Source organism: Harpia harpyja, chromosome 15 (assembly GCF_026419915.1).
Source record: "Harpia harpyja isolate bHarHar1 chromosome 15, bHarHar1 primary haplotype, whole genome shotgun sequence".
NCBI lineage: Eukaryota > Metazoa > Chordata > Aves > Accipitriformes > Accipitridae > Harpia > Harpia harpyja.
The window spans coordinates 6892181-6911717 of record NC_068954.1 but is presented as its reverse complement, the minus strand read 5'-3'; the positions used below and the strand labels follow the sequence as shown (position 1 = coordinate 6911717).

Genomic DNA, 19537 nt, shown 5'->3' with positions numbered 1-19537 from the left:
TCCATTGACAGCACTGCCTCGAGTCCCCACGGTCACTGCTGGAGCTCTCTGCAGCCGGGGGGGGGATGCTTCCCTGTGGGGCAGGTCCCCACACGGAGCCAGGGTGGGGGGCAGGTGTTAATCCCTGTAGCCGTGAGCAGGTCAGATGGCTGATGGGGCTTCCAGGGTTGGTTTTTGCAAGCTCTCAAAGGCTTTGCAAGCATTTTGAGGGGGCTGAAGTATTAATTTTCCAGGATGCAGCTGCTGTGCTGAGTCACTCCTGAGCGAAGGTCTTGCAGTCACAGCATTTCTGTTGCCCTGTTACATGACCAATGTCCTTAAAATCTCCACTTCCAAATAACTCATCCCTTGTTATTCTGTCTACAAATGGAAACCTTAATGGGACAAATGCTTCTGGTTTATTACACTGTCATTTTGTATACTTAGCTCCAGAGTGTTTTCTGTTAACTAGGGTACTGTGTTTTCCTTCTGGCTGGCACTGAAAATTGCTGTTACAGGACTATATGTAGGTACAGGATTAAAACTTTTCAACACACGGACAGGTGAAATACAGTGCAAAATAGCAAGAGCCTTTATTGGGAGCGCTGGGGTGGGGTTTTTCCCTCACTGGCAATGAAGCATTGAGCTCTTGGTGGCTGCAATATGTCTTCAAAGCATCACAAAGAAATAGCGAGCGTGACTGGTGTGCCTGCTGTACACCAGGTTGCTAAAAGCAGTAATTTGAGGTGGAGCCTAATAGCACCTTGTTGGCAAGCGGGTTTTTTTTTAATCTCTGTGTTGGGAGCGGCGGTGGTTGCTGTCGATATGCCTGGGCAAGAATGGACAAGGGGAGGGAAGGCGTGCAATCATGGGCTCAATCAATAGCTTAGGGCAAGCACAAACCACCAGCTTTAAATTATCCTTAGCAGGCTCTCGGAGTGAGTCTAGCTGGGAAATTGGGGATTTGTCCTTTTCTGGTGGTCCAGGTTCTCCCAGGTAAACCCACGGGTGGAAGCACCAGAGCCATTGTGCCACCCTCCCAGGGCACCGCTGGCCCCATCCCGCAGCTCCGCTTCCCATCCTGGCAGCCACTCGTGTTTTCTGATGGGGTTTGAAGGTAAAGAAAAAAAAAAAAAAAAAAAGGTCCTGGAAAGAGGATTTAGCAGCCAGCTGAAGAAATGCCTCAGCGTGGGCATGTCGTGGAGGTGCCTTGGCCAGGAGATGCCGAGGAGGCCCGAGGAAGCTGTAAAAGTGGGTGCGGGTGGGTCCCTGGGCTGTTGGGATGTATTTAACTCATCTTGGTGACAGGTGACAGAGCAGGCCAGGATTTGGGCAATCCTTGGCTCCATCTGCGCTGTGCACACTTCCAGCATCACTCCCTCCTTTGATCGCACCTGGATGTTGGTCTTGTCCCTGGCTCCATCATCTCCTATTTCTGAGCTGTGCCCTCTAAGCAGCCCTTTGCTGTAGTCATATGTGTGTGCAATATATTTATTTATTATATGTATTTAACATATACTACATAAATATTTTTCTATATTATGTTATTTATGTATTTACACATTTTAAAATTATTTTATTATGTATTTATATATGTGTATTTTATATGTATATAAAAATATTCTATGTATCTGGGGGTGTGCAGGGGAAATGTCTGAGAGCAGCTGAGCCACACGTACAGGCAGGGTATTTCCTGGCAGCGTGGGAGGTGTGAGGAGCCACAAGCCCCGTGCCCCCACCCTTCCTCTGAGCCACCTCTTTTACACCTTAAGAAAATAAAGCAGGCAGGTAGGATTGATGGGTTCGTGACGTGGGGGCATAACTGCACAGCGAGGAGAGACTGTCCTTGTCCTCGTACGTGGCTTATTTGAGACATCGTGGGCAATGCACAAACCTTGCATGCTGCAACACTGGTTCTGGCGTGCAACTCAAATGGGTGAAGGTTTTGGCTAAATGGGTTTAGCAAGGTAAAGCTGTGAATATAAAGACCTTTATAAATACATATAGTATGCATAAAAATGTATTTTGCATTTTCTGCAAAATTTGCATTAAAAACGTACTCAAGGGTGCATTGTAGGCGAGAGGCGGGGGTTTAAAGTGCGCAGTTTTGCTTTGTCCCTTGCTTGGCCTCGCTGGCTCAGTCGCAGTGTTTGCTCCTTGTGTGCTGTCTCCCACCTAGGGGCAGCAGGAGGAGGGGAGATTTGGGTGCTGGGGCGGCAGTCCTGGATGGTAGAGCCTGTGAAACCAGAGGGGACAGAAAGGAAGACGAGCGCAGCCGTGCTCCCCTCCTCTACCTGCTGTGGGCATCTGGCATCAGAGCAGAGATCAAAATTTTTTGTGTGGGTCACACGAAAGATGAGCTGCTCCAGTCCTGCTTGCGGTGGGCTGGGACATGAGGTGTGAAAATTGCATCTTCCCCCAAGGTCACAGTGTTTGCTGGGACAAAACCCTCCCGAGATGCCTCCAGCGTGGCCTGGCATCCTCAGGACTGGATGGCTCTGCTGTTCCAGGGTCTTTTAATTCCTCCAGTGCAAATGAGGTTTGGAATTTTTGTTTTTATTCTCTTTTCTTCTTTTTTTTCCGTGAATTGCAGGTGCTCCCTGCAGAAGAACAAAGCATCTGGTGTACTTTCCTCCTTCCCCAGCCTAATTGGATTTTATCCTAATGGGGAATTAATTGCAACCCTCCGGCTGTGATTGCTTGCATCCCCGGTTGGAAAAGCACCCGGGGTCTTCTGGGAGGTTATTCAGCCCTCCGGCTCCTTTTACATCAGCTAATTGTCGGTGAATTGCAACACAGTCTCTGCGTAGGAGGAATCCATGCAGCCTTTGCGTGAATAACCTGCGGGGAGATGGGTGGCGATGCCGCCCGAGGATGCCCCGTGGGCTAGGCGTGGGATGCAGGGGTTATTGGGGGGGCCCATGCCCATCCCCAGGGCTGCAGGGTCGAGCTGTGCAGCGCATGGGATGGAGGCAGGTCGGCACAGGGACGGCTCACGCCCAAATCCTCCTCTAGCATCGCTTGGCTGTGAGCTTTTAAGTCACGAAGGCTTTGCAGCTGGTTTTCTTCTCTTGGACTTTGCTCCCGGGAGTACCGCGACAGGGAAGTTTCCAGGGCAACTGGTAGGAAATGGGAAGATGGAGGAGAAATAAGAGGAGCCGTCATTTATGTATTCATTGAGTACATGTCTAGTGGTGGCACCCCCTGACGTGTTTATCAAACCAGCCTTTAGGACACAGCTGCTTCTTCACTGTGTGAGCATTTGAGGTTTACATTTTCCTTCCTACTGCTGTAATTTAATTTTCCCTTCCAGCTTCCCTCCCTTTCTCAAGCATTTTCTTAACCAATGTAATCCAGAAAAAAGGAAAAAAAACCCAAAATTAAACCAGAAGCATCTGAATAACATTGGATCAGCTGTTGAGGAAGATGCTGGCCAGCAACTCGGGCAGTGACTTTGTGGGATTTCCTAAACTTGCATCAACCTTTCTGCAGGTTTAGGTGCTGTTACAGCCGGGTGAGGTTCTCATCTCTGTTCTTTAGGTGCCTAAAATGCTCTTGGAGTATCTGACTCTGAAGTCAGTTAAGTGATGTTAGAGTTGTTCCTCTCTCTGCTTCTCAGATTTGCTTTGGCTGTGTGATTAACCCATAGTAGTGATCTAATTCAAAGTCAGAATCTAGTCTTTCCTCTGATATTTTGGGGGAGGAAAAACATTTATAAGTTTATAAAGTGTTGCAACCCTGCAAGTTTTTTCTTTTTATTTTTTTTTAAATTTCTTTTAAATTTTTCTTTATTCCTTTTTCGTTTTTTTCTTCTTATTTTCCTGATGCTAAAGAAGGAAATCTTTCACTTAGGGCATGACCGAAACCTTGCTAACTCCCACGTAAACTCACAGTGGGTGATTTAGAGACACAAATGCAAAATTATGGCATTTTCCCTTTGGGTTTTTCTTCCCTGGATACGCATCAGTCCCGAACCTGGGGACCTCACCCTGGGGATGGCTGGGAAAGGTGTGGAGGTGGAGAAGAGCCCTAGGACTGACCTTTTTTAGTCCTAACATCAGGAATAAACTGCCCTGCACAGGCAGGAGCAACTTGGTCAGCAGCAGCAGGTCTTGATGGGGAGCTGAGCCAGGCAGGGCTCCTGCCCAAATTTTTGTATAAAAAGTGGGTGCTTAGACCACAGGGGAGGATGGGGGAGATGTACATTTAGGTCCTCCTTACTCTCAGACTGAGATCAGGTTGCTCAAGGCTGTGCTCAGTTGAGTTTTGAGCATCTCAGGGGATGGAGACCCCACATCTTCTCTAGGCAACCATCCACAGAAAAGGCAGAATTTTCCATTTTTTCCTCCCATTTTTGCTATGAGAGAACCAGGTTTATGTATCCCAGCACATGAAACAGTCTCAGGGAAGGGTCCCCTGCACGAAACTCTGTGTTGTTGGAGCGGTCCTGGGCACAGCCTGGGCTTCCCAGGAATTCCCAGGCACGGTGCTGGAGCTCTGTCTGGCCACAGACCACTCCAGGCAGCAGCCTGAATGTGGCCACGCCGTCTACGGTGACTAAAAGAGTCAAGTGGTGTGGACGTGGCCAGACCGTGCCAGCTGGCCGCCTTTTGGACCCCGTGGAGCACCTTTTTGCCATCTCACACAGTCTGTTAGGTGCAGATTTGTGGCGATACTCCACATGCATACGGTGAAGGTTTGCTCTGCCTCCCCCTCCACCCCTTGCCCAGCTGAAGGGCCCAGCCTTCCTCTTGCCCCAGTTCTCATTTCCATCACACCTTTGGCTGAGCCAGTTTAAGGCTCTAAAACTGCAGATCACTGCCTGCTTTCTTGCTGGCATGGTTGGGAGCTGAGGGACCTGGGGGGGGACAGTGGAGGACCTGCCTGTTTCGGCAGCTGTGGGTATTTCTGGCATGGTTGTTGCATCATCCCGCAAGCCCTTGAGCTTTGCAGTGCTCAGCAGAGACGGGCCAACACACCCTTATATCTCTGTCCTCCTGCTACCCCGTTTCTGCTCCAAGCCCTCAGGAACCCTTGGCTGCAACACCAGCTTCACCTGTCTGCTCCCTTCCCACGACAGATGAGATTAACTTCGCCTTAATTTAATTTGAAGGGAATGAGTTACTCGTCAAGCATGCCAGTCTCAAAATACATTTCTGGGCACAGGAGCTTTTGCCAGGACCTGTCAGGCTCAGTGGGAAACCAGAACTCTGGGCAGGACATTAATCTGCCTGACTTTGTTTCTGGCAGCTCAGATCTTTCCAGACTAATACTTGGCAAGGATTAGATTGATTAAATCATTGATCTTCCAGGGTGCTTCAATGGGCTGATGAGTGCTTTTCATGGTAACTGCTTCTTCTCTTTTACTGATAATATTAATTTATTATAAGAATAACTAGTTGTCTTACAGCTCTCCCAGTGAGCGGAGCGCTGGGTACCTTACAGCAGAGGCTGGCAGCATGATTGTCATTTTACAGGTGGGGAAACTAAAGGATGGAGATGAAACTCCTCATCAGCAAACTAATAAGAAAAAAAAAATCAGGGTGAAATTCAGAGAAAAGTGTCATCCCATCAGACCCCACACCAGCCTCCCTTGAGGAGCGTATGGGTAAGGCTTACAGTTTGAAGAGCCGAGCCCCAGCAAACAGAGAGGGTTGGAGGCAGTGTTCCCAACCACGCTTTCCGTTAATTAATTTTCCCTTTAAAGTAGTTTTCAAGCTGGAAATAAATCCCTGGCTATGCTGGCTCCCTAGTTAGACGTCTGCCTTGGTCTTGCCCCCATCATGCCACATGCAGCTGGGATGAAGGTCCAGCTCCGGAGCTGAGCCAATGGTCCCGTCCTCCATCCTCTGCCCCCTTCCCCCCAGAGAAAACCACTCGCTCCTGCCTTTTGCCCTGGCCTGTCCCGTCTCCTCGGAGTGGAGATGCTTCCTCACCCTGCCCTGTGCGAGGGCATGGGGGGATGCCCGTACAGCTGTTGACGGGCGAAAGACCCGAAATCGGTGAGCAGAGCTCTTGGCTTTGCAAATGAAGTGGTTCCATGTGCGTGGGGGATTCATACCCAGAAATTACAGCTGGCCACAAGCAGTGAAAACCTTCTCAACAGGTTCCCCCAAGGGAGAAAAGGGAATTAAAGCTTTTGAAAGGCAATATAGCAAATAAAGATTTCAGCTGGGTAATAGCCAGCTATTTTTTCATTTTTGTGTTTCTTTCTCTTCCTTTCTCAAGGACCTCCCCGCCCTGCATCTGGCCATCATTTCTGCAGTGGGAGGATGGGGGAGCACGGACTGGTGCTCTGCCAGCCTCCAGGATGGGGGGCACCTCCAAACCCCCCTGCAGGGAGGGAGCACCCCCTGCCCTCCACCCCTGGATGGGCCTTGCCAGCCGGTTGGCAACCTGTGAGTTGGCCTGGGCTAAAATCAGGCTGGGAACCATCTGAAAAATTCAAGTCTGGACAGGAAAGATGAATTAACCTGCCCACATGAGGTGAGACCACCTAAAGGAGGTGTGAGGACAGGGCATCAACCCTTTCCCCCACCCCTGCTGTTACCATCTTATAAAATTTCCTTTTTAAAAATGACATTTAATCTTGAAAACAGCTTTCCTTTTTTTTTTTTTTTTTCTTCTCGCCTCTGCTTTTGTCTGCTGTAATAGCTGGGAAGTTTCCTCTAATTAAATGTCTCCATGGACAGATAATCCTGTTTTGCTCTAGTGTCAGTACGGTCCTTTAGCTAAATTAAATATTTTCCCTGCGTGATGTTTATCCTTCCCTGTCTGCCCCTTGGCTCCCTCTTGGAGGTATTTGAAGACCATGATCCATTTCCTCTCTTTTCTTTCTTCTTCTGGGCTTGGGAAGTCAGGTTGTCTCAGGGTTTTGACTCATGCCTGGTCATTTAAGGGATTCCCATCCTCAAGCATCTGCTCTTCTTCTCTGGATGTTTTCACCCCTGTAGCAGAGGTGGGAAGAAGGAGGCAGGCGTCTCCCCACCTGCCACAGCTAAACCCAGCAGAAACCACAAGCCAGAGCCTCTTTTCCTTGGGTGAGCAAGTCCATCCTTGCCCGTCAGACCCCCTTCAGCTCAGCCCAGCTGTGGTGTGGGAAATCAGGGCTGTGACCAGTGTTGCTGCTGCTCCGGGCTTCAGGGTCATCCTCGGTACATCCAATGCACGGGGACACCCATGTGCCATCAGCATATGTCGCTCATGAAAGGTGAAGTAACATCCATCTCTGCACTAACTTCAAGGATCTTCTTGCAGCTTCCCTCCAGACTTCCTCCCTGCTTCCATTGCCTGGCTTGGGGCAATGGATGGCAATTTAAGAAGTTAAATATTTGTTGGGTGCCTGCCCCTGTTTTAGGGCTGCACTTGTATTCATCTGGAGCTCCACATTTCTGCGTGGCATGGTGGGTCTTTCTCCTTGCTTTCTCCTATTTGATGAGCTCAACTCCTGGCTGGTCCCTTCTCCCTTCCCATTGTGGACATCCAAGGGAGGGCCCTTGCTGCTGGGAAACCCTGCTTACTTTAATTCTTTGCAGTCTTATTGTTTATTCCTAATATCCTTGAGATGGTGAATAAACTCAACAGCAACAGGGCCAGCCAGTATGGTGTGACCCCAGCCGAAACATGAACTCTCAACCTCTTGCACGGGGTGACCCTGTCCAAATTCCCCCCAGGGACAAGGTGATGTCCCTGTCCTCCCATCCCAAGCAGTGCACAGGAGACTTTTGGGAGGGTGTGAGCTCTCCTGGGCCAAAACCATGGCAGAGATGGTCCTCACACTGGTGGCATTTGCAGCCAAGCTCTGGCGATGCTCAGTTTGTGAGCTTTGCCTGTTTGAAATCAGGAGTCTTCATCATGGCCCTGCGTTTGTTTATGCTTTCACTTCACTTCCATCAACTGCCTCGTCTGGACTAATTCAGCCTTCCTCTCCTCTAACTTTTCGTGATTGTGATAAATAATTTATGTAATAGGCTGAGTCAGGATTTGTTGCCCAGGATAAAGCACACAGGCTTCTGCAAAACACGCCTTGGTCTTGCTGTTAGCCTAGAAATAGGGCCACTAATATAATAAACACGTAATAGTTCTGGCTCTTCTCCCTCCTATGGTGACATAAATTTGGGGTGACGCTCGCTCGGTAACTGCAGCTACTCAGTTGTGCCATGAGCGTGCGGGATGAAGTGCCAAAGGGACAAACCTACAAGATTTTCTGGATCTGGCAGGGAAATAAAAGCTGGTCCAGCAGGGACCAAATCCTGGCAGGTCACCAGTAGATGTAATCTTTGAACTCATGCGTGTGGGCACGTGCTATGGAAGAATGTCAGCGTGCACCTAGGATACCCGAGCAATTCCACACTGTGGGGAAAAAAAAAAAAGCTGTTTTGATGGGAAAAATAAAAGTAACCTGGATTTTCTGCACCTCATACTAAATGTCCCCCCCCTTCTTTAACTGTCCTTTCCCACTCCCTTTGTTTTGCTCTGCTTCCCCCTGTCCTACAGCTGCATCCCTGGAAGACCTCAGTGTGGAGGGATGTGGGGTGGGAAGGGCTGGGGGGGCTGTTTTCCTGCATCCACCCCCAAGGCGATGCACTCCTGTACCCGATCCCTGTGGATGAATAATGCCAACAGTGCTTTGCTGCCATGGATGGCCATGCGTGTCTCAGTGTGAGCCTGACATCCTGAGCCACAGGTGCTCTGGCCTATTCAAGACCCCTCTGGAGGAACCAGACTAGGATGGCATGCCAGATTTTAAATGAATACATGTGTATCTGTGGAAGAGGCAGTGCTACAGCATCTGGCTTGCATCCTAAAATAGCATTCAGCTTCACTGATTTTGGCATGCTTGCCCCAGTGCACAAGAGCCACGGGGGACTTGACCCTCCAGTTTGGGGTTTGGGTGTTTGAAGGGGTGAAAATACCTCCCCTGAGGGCAGCAAACCCTTCCTTTGGCGTTAACGCCTCTAATGCTGCCCTGGCACTTGGTCCTACCCCCAGGCTGGGGCTGGGTCCCTAGGCCAGGTCCCAGCTCTCTTCTCAAGTGTCACCCACTGGAGTCTCAATATGATGCCCACAGGACTGTGTTTCAAACTCTGTGTTTCCCAATCAGACTTATTGGTTAGCCACTGTAAAAATCCAGCACTGCCATTACATGGCAAACCTGTGCTCAGTGGTGATAGACGGACCCAGGGAAACTGCATGATGGACAAGTCACCCAAAATAACCCCTCATTTGTCTGGAGTCCCAGCAGCTCCTGGAAAACAAACTGGGCGATTAACACTGCGACATCAACGCACGCTGACGCAGCACTGCTAATTATAGAGCCGAGGCTCAAGCAAGCGCTGCACAATTAGCATTTCTTAGAGGAGGCTGCAAGAGGCATGAGCGCTGCTCGACTGGCTCCAGCCCTCCTCCAGGCTGAAGGTGACAGCACGGTGCCCACCAAGAGCTGCCCTGCCGCGGTGGCAGTCCCACGGCGAGTAGCACAGATTTACGCCCTGCTGCTCCAAGGGTGATGTTTGGGCTCATAGTATCGGAGCGATAAATTGCACGTAGTTTTCGGAGGAAGACCAGATACTCCCCACTGGTAGCTCCAGTGGGAGGGAGGGAAGTGGCGAGACCGTGACATTAAGGCTTGCAGCGCCTGTCCTTTGCGTCATTCATTTGCGTTGTTCCCCGAGGCTCTGTTAAAAAGCACAAGGTGTAATTTTCAGTGCTGAAATGCTGGTGTCTTACCACCATCCATCACTAAACGTGCAGCCATTTCCTTCCAGAGGAGACATTTTTCTGAAGATAAAAAGAAATGGGTGTTTTGACCAGAGTAAGCAGCTGTTTGCCTGTGCTTGCCAGTTTTTGGAGCATTTGGCAAGCTGACATTACCACATTAAAATCCTATTTAACGTAATCCTCACTGCAGCGCCCCATAGACCTCCCCATCCTCCAGCTCTGGGAAACCTCCATGACCAGCACCACTAAAGTACCTGAAATTCTTCATTAAAGGCCACAGATGGTCCCTGTGCCCCAACACATGATGCCCAACACTGCCGCAACCGGTGCCAGCCTGGGCACCAATTCCAGGCTGGAGTTTGAGGATTAAGTGGCCCATTTTTAGTAAGGCCTGTTGAGATAGGACAAGGGGTAATGGTTTTAAACTAAAAGAAGGTAGATTCAGACTAGATAGAAGGAAGACATTTTTTACAATGAGGGTGGTGAAACACTGGAACTGTTGCCCAGAGAGGTGGTCGATGCCCCATCCCTGGAAACATTCAAGGCCAGGCTGGACGGGGCTCTGAGCAACCTGATCTAGTTGAAGATGTCCCTGTCCATGGAAGGGGGGTTGGACTAGATGACCTCTAAAGGTTCCTTCCAACACAAACTAATCTATGATTCCTGATCAAAGGGTTGAGTGGGACTTGCAGGATCTCCTCGTGGGCTGTAGGTGCCCGAGTCCCATGCCAAGGACCTGCACCCACTATCAGCTGGGGAGGTGGCGCAGGGCAAGTACCATCAAGCCCCATGTGGCTCTCCTGGGACACGTGGTGGTTGGAAGATCATCCATCCCCATCGCCGCAGTGAGCAGGCTCCCCACTGTCCCCCAGCTTGCAGACCTGGGTCCCCACAGGGTTTCGCTGGGCGTTTCGGATAAGCTCAATGCCCAGCACATCACTGCGTTGCATCCCACACCGGCACATTTTTCCACTGCTTCCATCCCAGGGACTCTCAGCAGCACTGGAGCTGGTTAATGGGTCCGACTGAAGAGTTTGATATTTAACTTGATTCCACAGCCAGGCAGAGGCGGGAGAGGTGACCCAACAAGGTCTTGTCCTATTTCAGCCAGGAAAATCACGTCCTGTTCTTTCAGCAGGAAAAAAACTTGGCCACAAACACATTGCATCTTGTTGTGCACTGGAAGCATCTGTTCCTCACCCAGGCTGGTGTCACCTCTTCTGATCCCTACGACAACGGGCTAAAAGCTGGCACAAACCCACCGGCACAGCATCATATGGATGCACATAACTGCCCAGGCTGCTGGCAATTTTAAAGGGTGGCCCACATGGTGCTCACAACTTAAAAAGAGCCTGCCTTGCACCTGGGATTGGGTTGCTCCGTCTCATCCCAGCAACGGTTTTGGGTTTGTGCCTGCCTGCATGTGTGATTGCACATTCCCATCACAACTGGTTTAATGAATCTGAGCAAACGAGCACAAAAACATCAAGCCATACTGATTTTATGCCACTGCCAGATTTTGCACTCGGCTTGGGTAGTGGGAGCCAGGGAGATAAAATACAGCTCATTTTGCTGATGTCGGTGAGGTTTAAAATTCGAGAAAAATTAATTGTATCTGTATTTTTTGATTGGTGAAGGCAATTTCATGAAGCATTTGTTAAAGATGCCACTTAAGGAGGAATTTCCTAACTGCAGAAGTTAATAACTTTAAAACTGCTGCTCAGGCTCCCTGCAAATGGGGCTGCTTTGCGCTGCAAATCTCTTTGAGGCTCATAATTCAATCCTATTTAGAAGCAAATTTCTTAGGTTTAGAGCAATGAATATTTAAATACTACCAGTTGAAACATTTTCAATTTTGAGATCATTTCAAAGCCAGGAGAGTTTATAGCATTCGGGCTACTCCGCAACGCTTTAGCGTCTGAATTTATCCGAACTGTAACTGCATCTTAAGCAGCTTAAACAGCTATAAAGGGTTAGAGTAGTTTAAAGGGTTAGGGTAGTTTAAGCAGAATATCATGTTTTCGGGGCTTTGGTTAAAGAAATAGGAGTTCACAGGCTGTCAAGCCCAGCAGCTCCACATGAAGGACCTGACAAACACTGCTAGAAAAACTCTCAGAAGCACTCGGAACGTTCTCTGCTTTCAAACCTCGTCTGCTTTATTTTTTCTAAGAAAAAAAAAAAGAAAAAGGAAATGAAACAAGTAGGTTGAGCATCCACACAAAATGCAGAATAAAGGCAAAACATTTGGGAAATCCTGTGAAGGTGGATTTGCTCTGACAACAGGCTTGTTACTGCTCCCTGTATTTGACATTCGTTCTTCTTCAGTACAAACCACTTCAAAACACAGTAACACTCTGAAAAGTAGCAATGAAAAAGACTCATGAGCTTTGCAGTGCTCATGTTTAGCCCCTTCGATGTCAGATACATGCAAATTAAAAATTGAAGGATGGAGCTTTTAACTCTTTTGCAAGCCCAAGCCAGTTCTGCACAAGCATTTGGCCAGGATGATTATTTTGGATAGCAAAGGAGACAAGTGGAAAAGTAGGTCTTTTTTTTGTAAGATATATTTATGCTGGTCCTAGCCATAGAAAAAAGCCTCTGTGTACCATTATAATTTATTCCTCTCGACTAAAAGCCGTGCATATTCCAGTACAGTTGCTCCATCTGTGCTGTTAATGCTGGACTGTGCAAAAAACAATTCAGGATTTATTGGATGCAAGAGGCAGCTGAGGCAGAGGGAAGACACCTTAGCTTGGTATAACGCAGATGGATGAACGTGGGGGATCTGTTTCCAGGTGTTTCTCCAACTGGGCTGGCATAAGGACAGCATCTGTGCTGGCACAAGCCGCCCACGCCTGTGCTACAAAAGCAAGGTGAGAAATAGTGTAACTAACTGAGGTGAGCCTGCAAAGGCTCTGCCCTGGGCTGTCTCTGCTGCAGCTTCTTTGCATCAGTTGAAGGGGTTATAAGAACAGGACAGGACTGCTGTACTGGGTCACCCGCACCTCCCAGTCACCCACTGTCCTGTCCTTGACACTCACCAGAAGCAGATGTCTGGGAAAGGCATAATAACAGGTAATGACATTTCCTCCGCAAACTCTTCTCTCTCAGACCATTTGTGGCTTGGGGAGTGCCCACAGCAGCTGGGGTCTCTGCGTGCTGGGTGACCCCCCCATGGGTTTCTCTCCCCTGACCATCCCGTGCTCCTTCGGAGAGAGCAGGACCGGCCTTTGCCACCCAAAGCTTCCTTGCCAGACTTTGTACCAAACACTGGCTGATTTGTTTTGAGCCTGGCAACCTCAGCTGATGCCCTGTCCTGGTTTTGGCTGGGATAGAGTTAATTTTCTTCCTAGTAGCTGCTGTAGTTCTATCTATTTATTTAATTAATTATTTTAAATTTTATTTTTCATTGGATGAAGCAGTGAACAGCCTGTCCTCTTTCAATTTCATAAGCCTCATCATGCTTCCCCTCCAGCCATGTCTTTTCAAAGACAAGGAGTCCTGACCTTCTCATTGCCGGAGCTGTTTGATCTTCCCTGCGTCCCTTCTTCGAACTTCTCCGCTTCTGCCCGTGGTGAGCTGTGATACCAGATGAGGCAGGACCACATCCACATCAGGATTATACCCCGACAACATTATTTCTGCAGGAGAAAGTGTCAGCCTTGACCAAATGTCGCCTCTGAGGCTATTGCCAGGGACTTCATCAGGGATGGGATATTTAGCATCACCACGGTTGAATCCAGGCAATCACTCAACTGGAAAAATAACTCAGGTGCTGTGTAATGAGATCTGACAGAAACGTAGCAGTAAATGATTCAATTACTCAGCTTATTTCAGTGATGGTGCCAGGATGGATGCAGAGGTGCTGGGTCCCTCCAGCTGATAGCAGCATGCTCCCGTAGCCCGGCAGCAAGCCTGGGGCAAGGCTGTGGCTTGTGGCCTCCCATCTCACCATAAATATACTACAGAATTGAATTATACTATACAGAGTGAGTATACTAAAAGTATAGCTGGTACATATGTATATATACACTGAAATATTCCATACACTGAAATATTCCAAACACTGAGGCCCCCAGTAGTCCTATTTCTCCTTCAGTCACCTTCCTCAGCCCCATTTCCCATCTCCTCACCCCAAACTGCTCCTATCTCATTCCATCTTGTCTCCGTACCTTCTTAAATACCTTTTTTTCAGCTGCGAGCCAGCAATATCCTCTCTGTCCATGAGTACGATATTCCCACCAGGTCTTACTTTTCGAGTTCCTTTGGAGATATGTGCAAAAGACCTGTTTTTCAGAGCACTCAGTATTTCCCAAGAATTGGGTTTCTTCAACAAGCGGCAATGTATGTGTTGTCCTCAAAACCATCCAGCCCTTGCTTTAATACTGGCTGTCCTGGGACCCGTTTCTACATCACTTTGGGCTCTGAGTTAGGGATAGAACACCAGGGTGCTCTGATCTGGCAGGATTTTCTACTCCCTCCGAATTTGGCAAGTGGCAGATCCCCTTCTTTCCTAAAGCGCTTTGCAAGGAAACTGCTTGTATATCGTATTGAAAAGGAGCATAACGTCTGCACCAGCGGCATTAGGACTTTCCTTCATCGCCCAAGATTTCTGGCTTTGTGAACCAGCTCCCGGGGCAAGCCACTGAAAATCTTCCCACCTGACGTAAGGCACCAGCCGATTTCATCATCCCAAAAGCTTTCCAGGAAGCCCTGAGTCAGGAGTTCATGTTCCTCTTCTCTCACCCAGCCCATTTCCCAGACCTTCCCAGCAGTGGTCAGGTTTGGGGGCTGGAGACGTCATCACAGAAATGGGCCGGAAAAAGCATGATTTGGGGGGGAATTCCTTATCACGGGTCTTTCTTCTGTGATTTTGCAAGCAGATCACCTCCACCTTGGCTGGAGCTCTTCCCAGCGTCTTTTTGAAGGGTTTTCGCCCTCTGGAGGCTAACGTTAGGAAAGCAAATGCAAGAGAAAAAAAAAAAAAAAAAAAGAAAGAAAAATGGCTCAAATCTTACATTTGCAGAAATGCAGCCCCCATGAGAATAAACCTGCAAAGAGCTACTGGGCTTCAAAGTGCTTCTCCTGAAAAGCTGATCGTGGGTGAGAACAACTCTTGCATGGCACTGAAAGCTTCAGTGGGACCCAGAGGCATTGCACTCAGCCTCAGCCTTCCCATTCCTGCTTGCAACAGCACTGAAAAATGTCCAGATACTGTTGAATCATGCTGCCTTGACAATTCCAGATAAGCCCTGCTGATCTTGTTCATTTTACAATGATTTTATTCCCCTTTTTTTTCTTCCCCCATCTTTGCCATAGGTTGTGCATTATAAAGGACTACACAGAGGCTAAAATGCACATGACATTTCTAAATTTTCAAAATGAAATGTTTGGATATCCTTTGAAATTCCCATAGTTTGTTCTGATCAGACATAGCTCCTTTCATTTGCCTGCAATTAGAACCAGGGGAGAAAAATAGTAGTTTTTTTTTCCTTGATGCAAAATACTGGGGGGAAAAGGGTGACACTGAAAACCTGAGCTCAGGTTTGGTTTGCACTGGGCTTGGTCTAGCAGCATCTACATATCTGTCTGATTTTTTTCCCCTGTGTCTTTCTGCAGTGACTCGGTCCCAGTTCCCTGGAGACCCCAATAGCCTGTGAGGTCCTTCTGTTCCTCTGGATTTTTCTTGCCACCCTCTAGTATATCCTCTGTCAAGCTAACACACAGCTCAGCCTCATGAGTCTCAGGAAGAACACAAAAAGTGCTGTGCATGGAGGCACGATGCCAAGAACATGCCCGATGAAGGCCGTTTACCAGGCGTGGGTGATGTGATTCAGTGAGCTGGAGGCAGAGATGCAGAACGTCCCCTCCTGACCAATGTTCCCACGCAGGACACACTGTATTTTGTGTTTGCTCCCTTCTAGCCAGGCCAGGTCCTTGCATGTCTGCCAAAACGACAGCTTGAAGCCAGATGTGTGAAAGATAGCTAGGACCTAGCTTCTACCAGTGGCATAAACACCCATGGGTGCTGACAAAGGTTAGGAGCCTACATAAGAATGATGTTCCTAAACATCTTTGTGGACCTGGATCTTGTTTCCAGAACACAAAGCACATAACAAATGTGAGGGTGATTAGATTTCCATAGTCTCAGAAACATTCACCCACTGCTTCTTACACCTACTGTCCATTTATCTGTAAGGTAAGAAGTTGCCCGCCTGTGATCTATACACCTCAAAAGCTCAAAAAATTCCCATATTCCGCCAATGTGTCACAGGTCTACATCACCACTCATGGTTGGAAGAGAAGATGTGCAACACCATGAAGCAGCCAAGTGTCCCACTCTTGTCCTGTCCAGCTCCATACCCAATCTCGATGAGATGCCCACCTCCACCTCCGCGATATTCAACAATTCTGCATGGGGTCAGCTCCCTCCCACAGGGCTGCTGAAGGGAAAGGCACAAGCCTTTTCCAAGGGGAAAACCAGAGATAGTGGGAAACCAATGGCCAGACAGGAGAGGGATGATAAGGAAAACCTAGATGGGATTGGCCACATTCTTGGTCCTTGACTCAGAGAAGTGATGAAGGTTTACCCAGTGCCACCCATCCAGTCCTACAGATTAGGATTGGGTTGGCCTTCAGCTTCTCTGTGGGGCTAATTTGACTTCCCATTCCTGAGCTTGTCCAGGTCCCACTGGTCACTCAGTCATCCACAGGCTGCTCTGGGCCAATACCTCAGCAGCTGTCCAGGGCCACAACCAGCCACCACGGTTCCTTGGTGCCAACACCAGCAAGCCTGGGCAGGACTCAGTTCAACAAGCTTTGATGTTTCTTGGTCCCTCAGCAACTGAACCCACAGCTGTGAGTTCAACACCCTGGATCTTCATACAGGACTTGAAGGGATGTCTCTTTACCTCCAAGAGTGACTCTTCCCACACTTGGATAGGTCTGAACTTGGGAAAAAGCCTTCTACAAGGCTAACCAAAAGGAAAAGAAAAACCAATTCACTTGCAGCTCCCTCTATCTCCATAAAAAAAGCAATACCATTTCTTACTGTGCGCTGTTAGGGAGCCACATGCATTCCTGAGACTCCAGGGAACTCATCGCCATTGTAGGCAGGTGGCAGTGGCAGGTAGCTCCTCCATGGGTCCTCTTTTGGTGTGTAAGCAACTATTTGGTGTAAGGAAGTGTGCTATTTAGTTGGGTTTGCTCTCAGTGATTCCCAGCACAAGAACTGTGGGAAGACATGTGGGGACGGGAACCTGGACGTAGAAGCAGGTTGCTCTGTCCCGATTCCCATTTTAGGGAGCTTGGGGGTGATTTTGACAGGATGGCTCCCTGGGCATGGCACTGGTTGTGGGTAAGGTCTGAGAAAAGAGATTTTCCCCTTTTTTTCAGGGATATTATATAGTGTCAATGAACCAAGTTATATTTTAGCAAAAGAGGAGGACCTATCACCACGCGGCAGAGGGACAAAGCTGGGACAGGAGACACTTGTCACAAAACCCCTAGCAGTTCTGGGTACCACTAGAGTAGGGAGCAGGACAACATCAGTTAAACCTAACTATTGCAATACCTGTGCAGCCCAGCACCTCCTAATGTAAGCAATACCATTCCCAGCTCCTGTAGGCAGTAAATTACTTAATAATTTAATACTGTGCTCTACAATAGAGGTAAATATGTTTTGGTGGAGGAGTGGAGGTAAATGCATTTCAGTGGTGGATTACATCTGATGTGTACTGAAGTTATCAAATCGAAGCAGAAGCCAGAAGGGCACTTTCATAGTGAGAAGGGTACAGTCACAGGGATGTGATCATTGCTGCAGATTTGGGGTTGGCTTTGTCAGTGCTTTACAGGGAACCCAGGAAGGCGCCAGCGATGTTTTGAATTCTGTCTGAGAGGCTGGGATTTGTACAGCTGAGCAAGTTTTAATGTGATGTTTTCCAAGGCAATAGATGTGGAAGCCCAAAGTGCCACTATTACAAAACTCCAGTCCAAGCAGAGGCACATTTTAAATAAGCAATAAAGATGCAAGAGCAAGTCACTACCAAATAGCAATTCCACTGAAAGATCACAAAGCCATGACCAGGCACAACACGATTTTTTATGCATATTAAAGTAACTGGAAAGTTGCCTTGTGCTTGCTTCTCATCTTATTAAAGGACCTGCTGCTATGAGGACATGTGGGGTCATTTTTTGATGGTGCTAGCACTCTGCACAATTTCTTGGCTGAGTTTCCCAGCGTGCCAGTAAACAGTTACCAGCTTGTTTACTGGAAAAGCAAGGAAAAGCCTTGTACAGTCCACCAACTATTATCCGCTGCTGTTTTTTCATGTGGGCATTGGTGATGCAGCCAGGAGCAGTCTGAGGAGTATCAAGAAGGATTACAGAGCCCTGGGAGCAGCGGTGAGGGGCTCTGGGGCGCAGGTAGTTTTTTCATCAGTCCTCCCAGTCAGAGCAAGGGTTTGAAAGGGCCAGTCAAACCTGGCAAATCAATGAATGGTTACAGGACTGGTGCCACAGCCAGGGGTTCAGCTACTTAGACCATGGGACTCACTTTGAGAAACCTGGTCTCCTGGGGCTGATGGGGTCCATCTGTCAGAGGAGGGAATGAGCATCTTCGGTCATAGGCTTGGCAAGCTGGTGAAGGGGGCTTTACACTAAAGTTGCTGGAGGAGGGGAACCTCAATCCATCCCACTCCTACCAGTTTGATGCCAGTGTGCCAGTGCCAGCAATAGATGCTCAGAGCCTGGAGAGGGATCACAGGTCAGCAGGAGAGCACCTGAAGAGCAGCACAGAGGAATTCCAGCCACTCCAGCCACTAAGTCAGCTTCATCGGGGGCCCAACTTAAATGCCTCTATGCAAACACACGTAGCATGGGGAATAAACAAGAGGAGTTAAAGACGTGTACACACCTGCAGGGCTATGATTTCAGACCTTCTTTACAAGATGATTTAATGTACTTACACATTATTTTGCACTTGGATAAGCAGATCAGCAGCCAAGAGTTGAAATGACAATAGGGTCTGCGATCACCTTACCATCCACCTCGGTCAGCACTGCTATGCAGGAACAAGGAAACGAAGGAGTCCACACACATGGTTGAGTATCTGCAGCTTTAGCATGTTTCCTCATGCCTGATTTGCACATGTCATATTAGCAAAATGTGAAAATTTGACTCAGCTTGGCTGACGCTGAACATGAATTGGAGCCCTAGCAAGTAAAACAAACCCATAAGTCATTCTCCAGCCAAGCTGCCAAGAGGCTCTTCGATACCTGAGCAGCATTCTATGGGTGCCACACTGCCAGACTGTGTCCGCAGCCCACCACTAACAAGGAAAAATCATTGCAGTTGAGCTGTTCTTTAGTTCATCTCAGCCTACATGGAGAGCTAATCCTGCAGACAAATTCTCAGCTGGCCCAGCTGCAGGAGAAAGAAAGGGAAGCTCATTTTAGAAAAAGAAGCACAATTTTGCCTTGCTCAGCCTGCAGTTCCTCACGAGGCAGAATTGCACCATCTCACCGTGACCCCAACGGGTTACGTCAGCAACACAGACATACCATGCAACGTCCAACACATTTCGGGAAGCAGCTGGTACTTCTACTTAGTCCAAAAAACCAACTTTTGCCATGCTCATGCTGAGCCTGGTCACATCATCACCTGCTGGGTAAGCATACAGGTATCTCTGAAGTCAACCATTGCTTATGAGTTACTAATTTGAAACCCAGCCTTTCTTTCTCAGCTGGGCAGCTCTTTGCCTGTACAAGGATAAGAGGAATCAGGTCTGTGTAAGAAGTGAAATCCAAAACCAGGAGGACAAAACGATGTTTTTTCCCCA

At 48.4% G+C, this 19537-nt stretch overlaps 1 long non-coding RNA gene across 2 annotated transcripts; it reads right to left on the bottom strand.

Moving 5' to 3' along the window:
• Positions 1 to 11907: 11907 nt before the first annotated feature.
• Positions 11908 to 14658, bottom strand: LOC128151918 (uncharacterized). 2 transcript variants are annotated; one of them, XR_008238495.1, is made up of 3 exons: positions 13884 to 14658; positions 13206 to 13340; positions 11908 to 12559 (listed from the first exon to the last, which is right to left on the bottom strand). It is a non-coding gene; the product is annotated as an uncharacterized LOC128151918 (long non-coding RNA). The 2 variants fall into 2 exon arrangements; XR_008238496.1 differs by lacking the exon at positions 11908 to 12559 and having other exon boundaries at positions 13060 to 13340.
• Positions 14659 to 19537: the final 4879 nt, after the last annotated feature.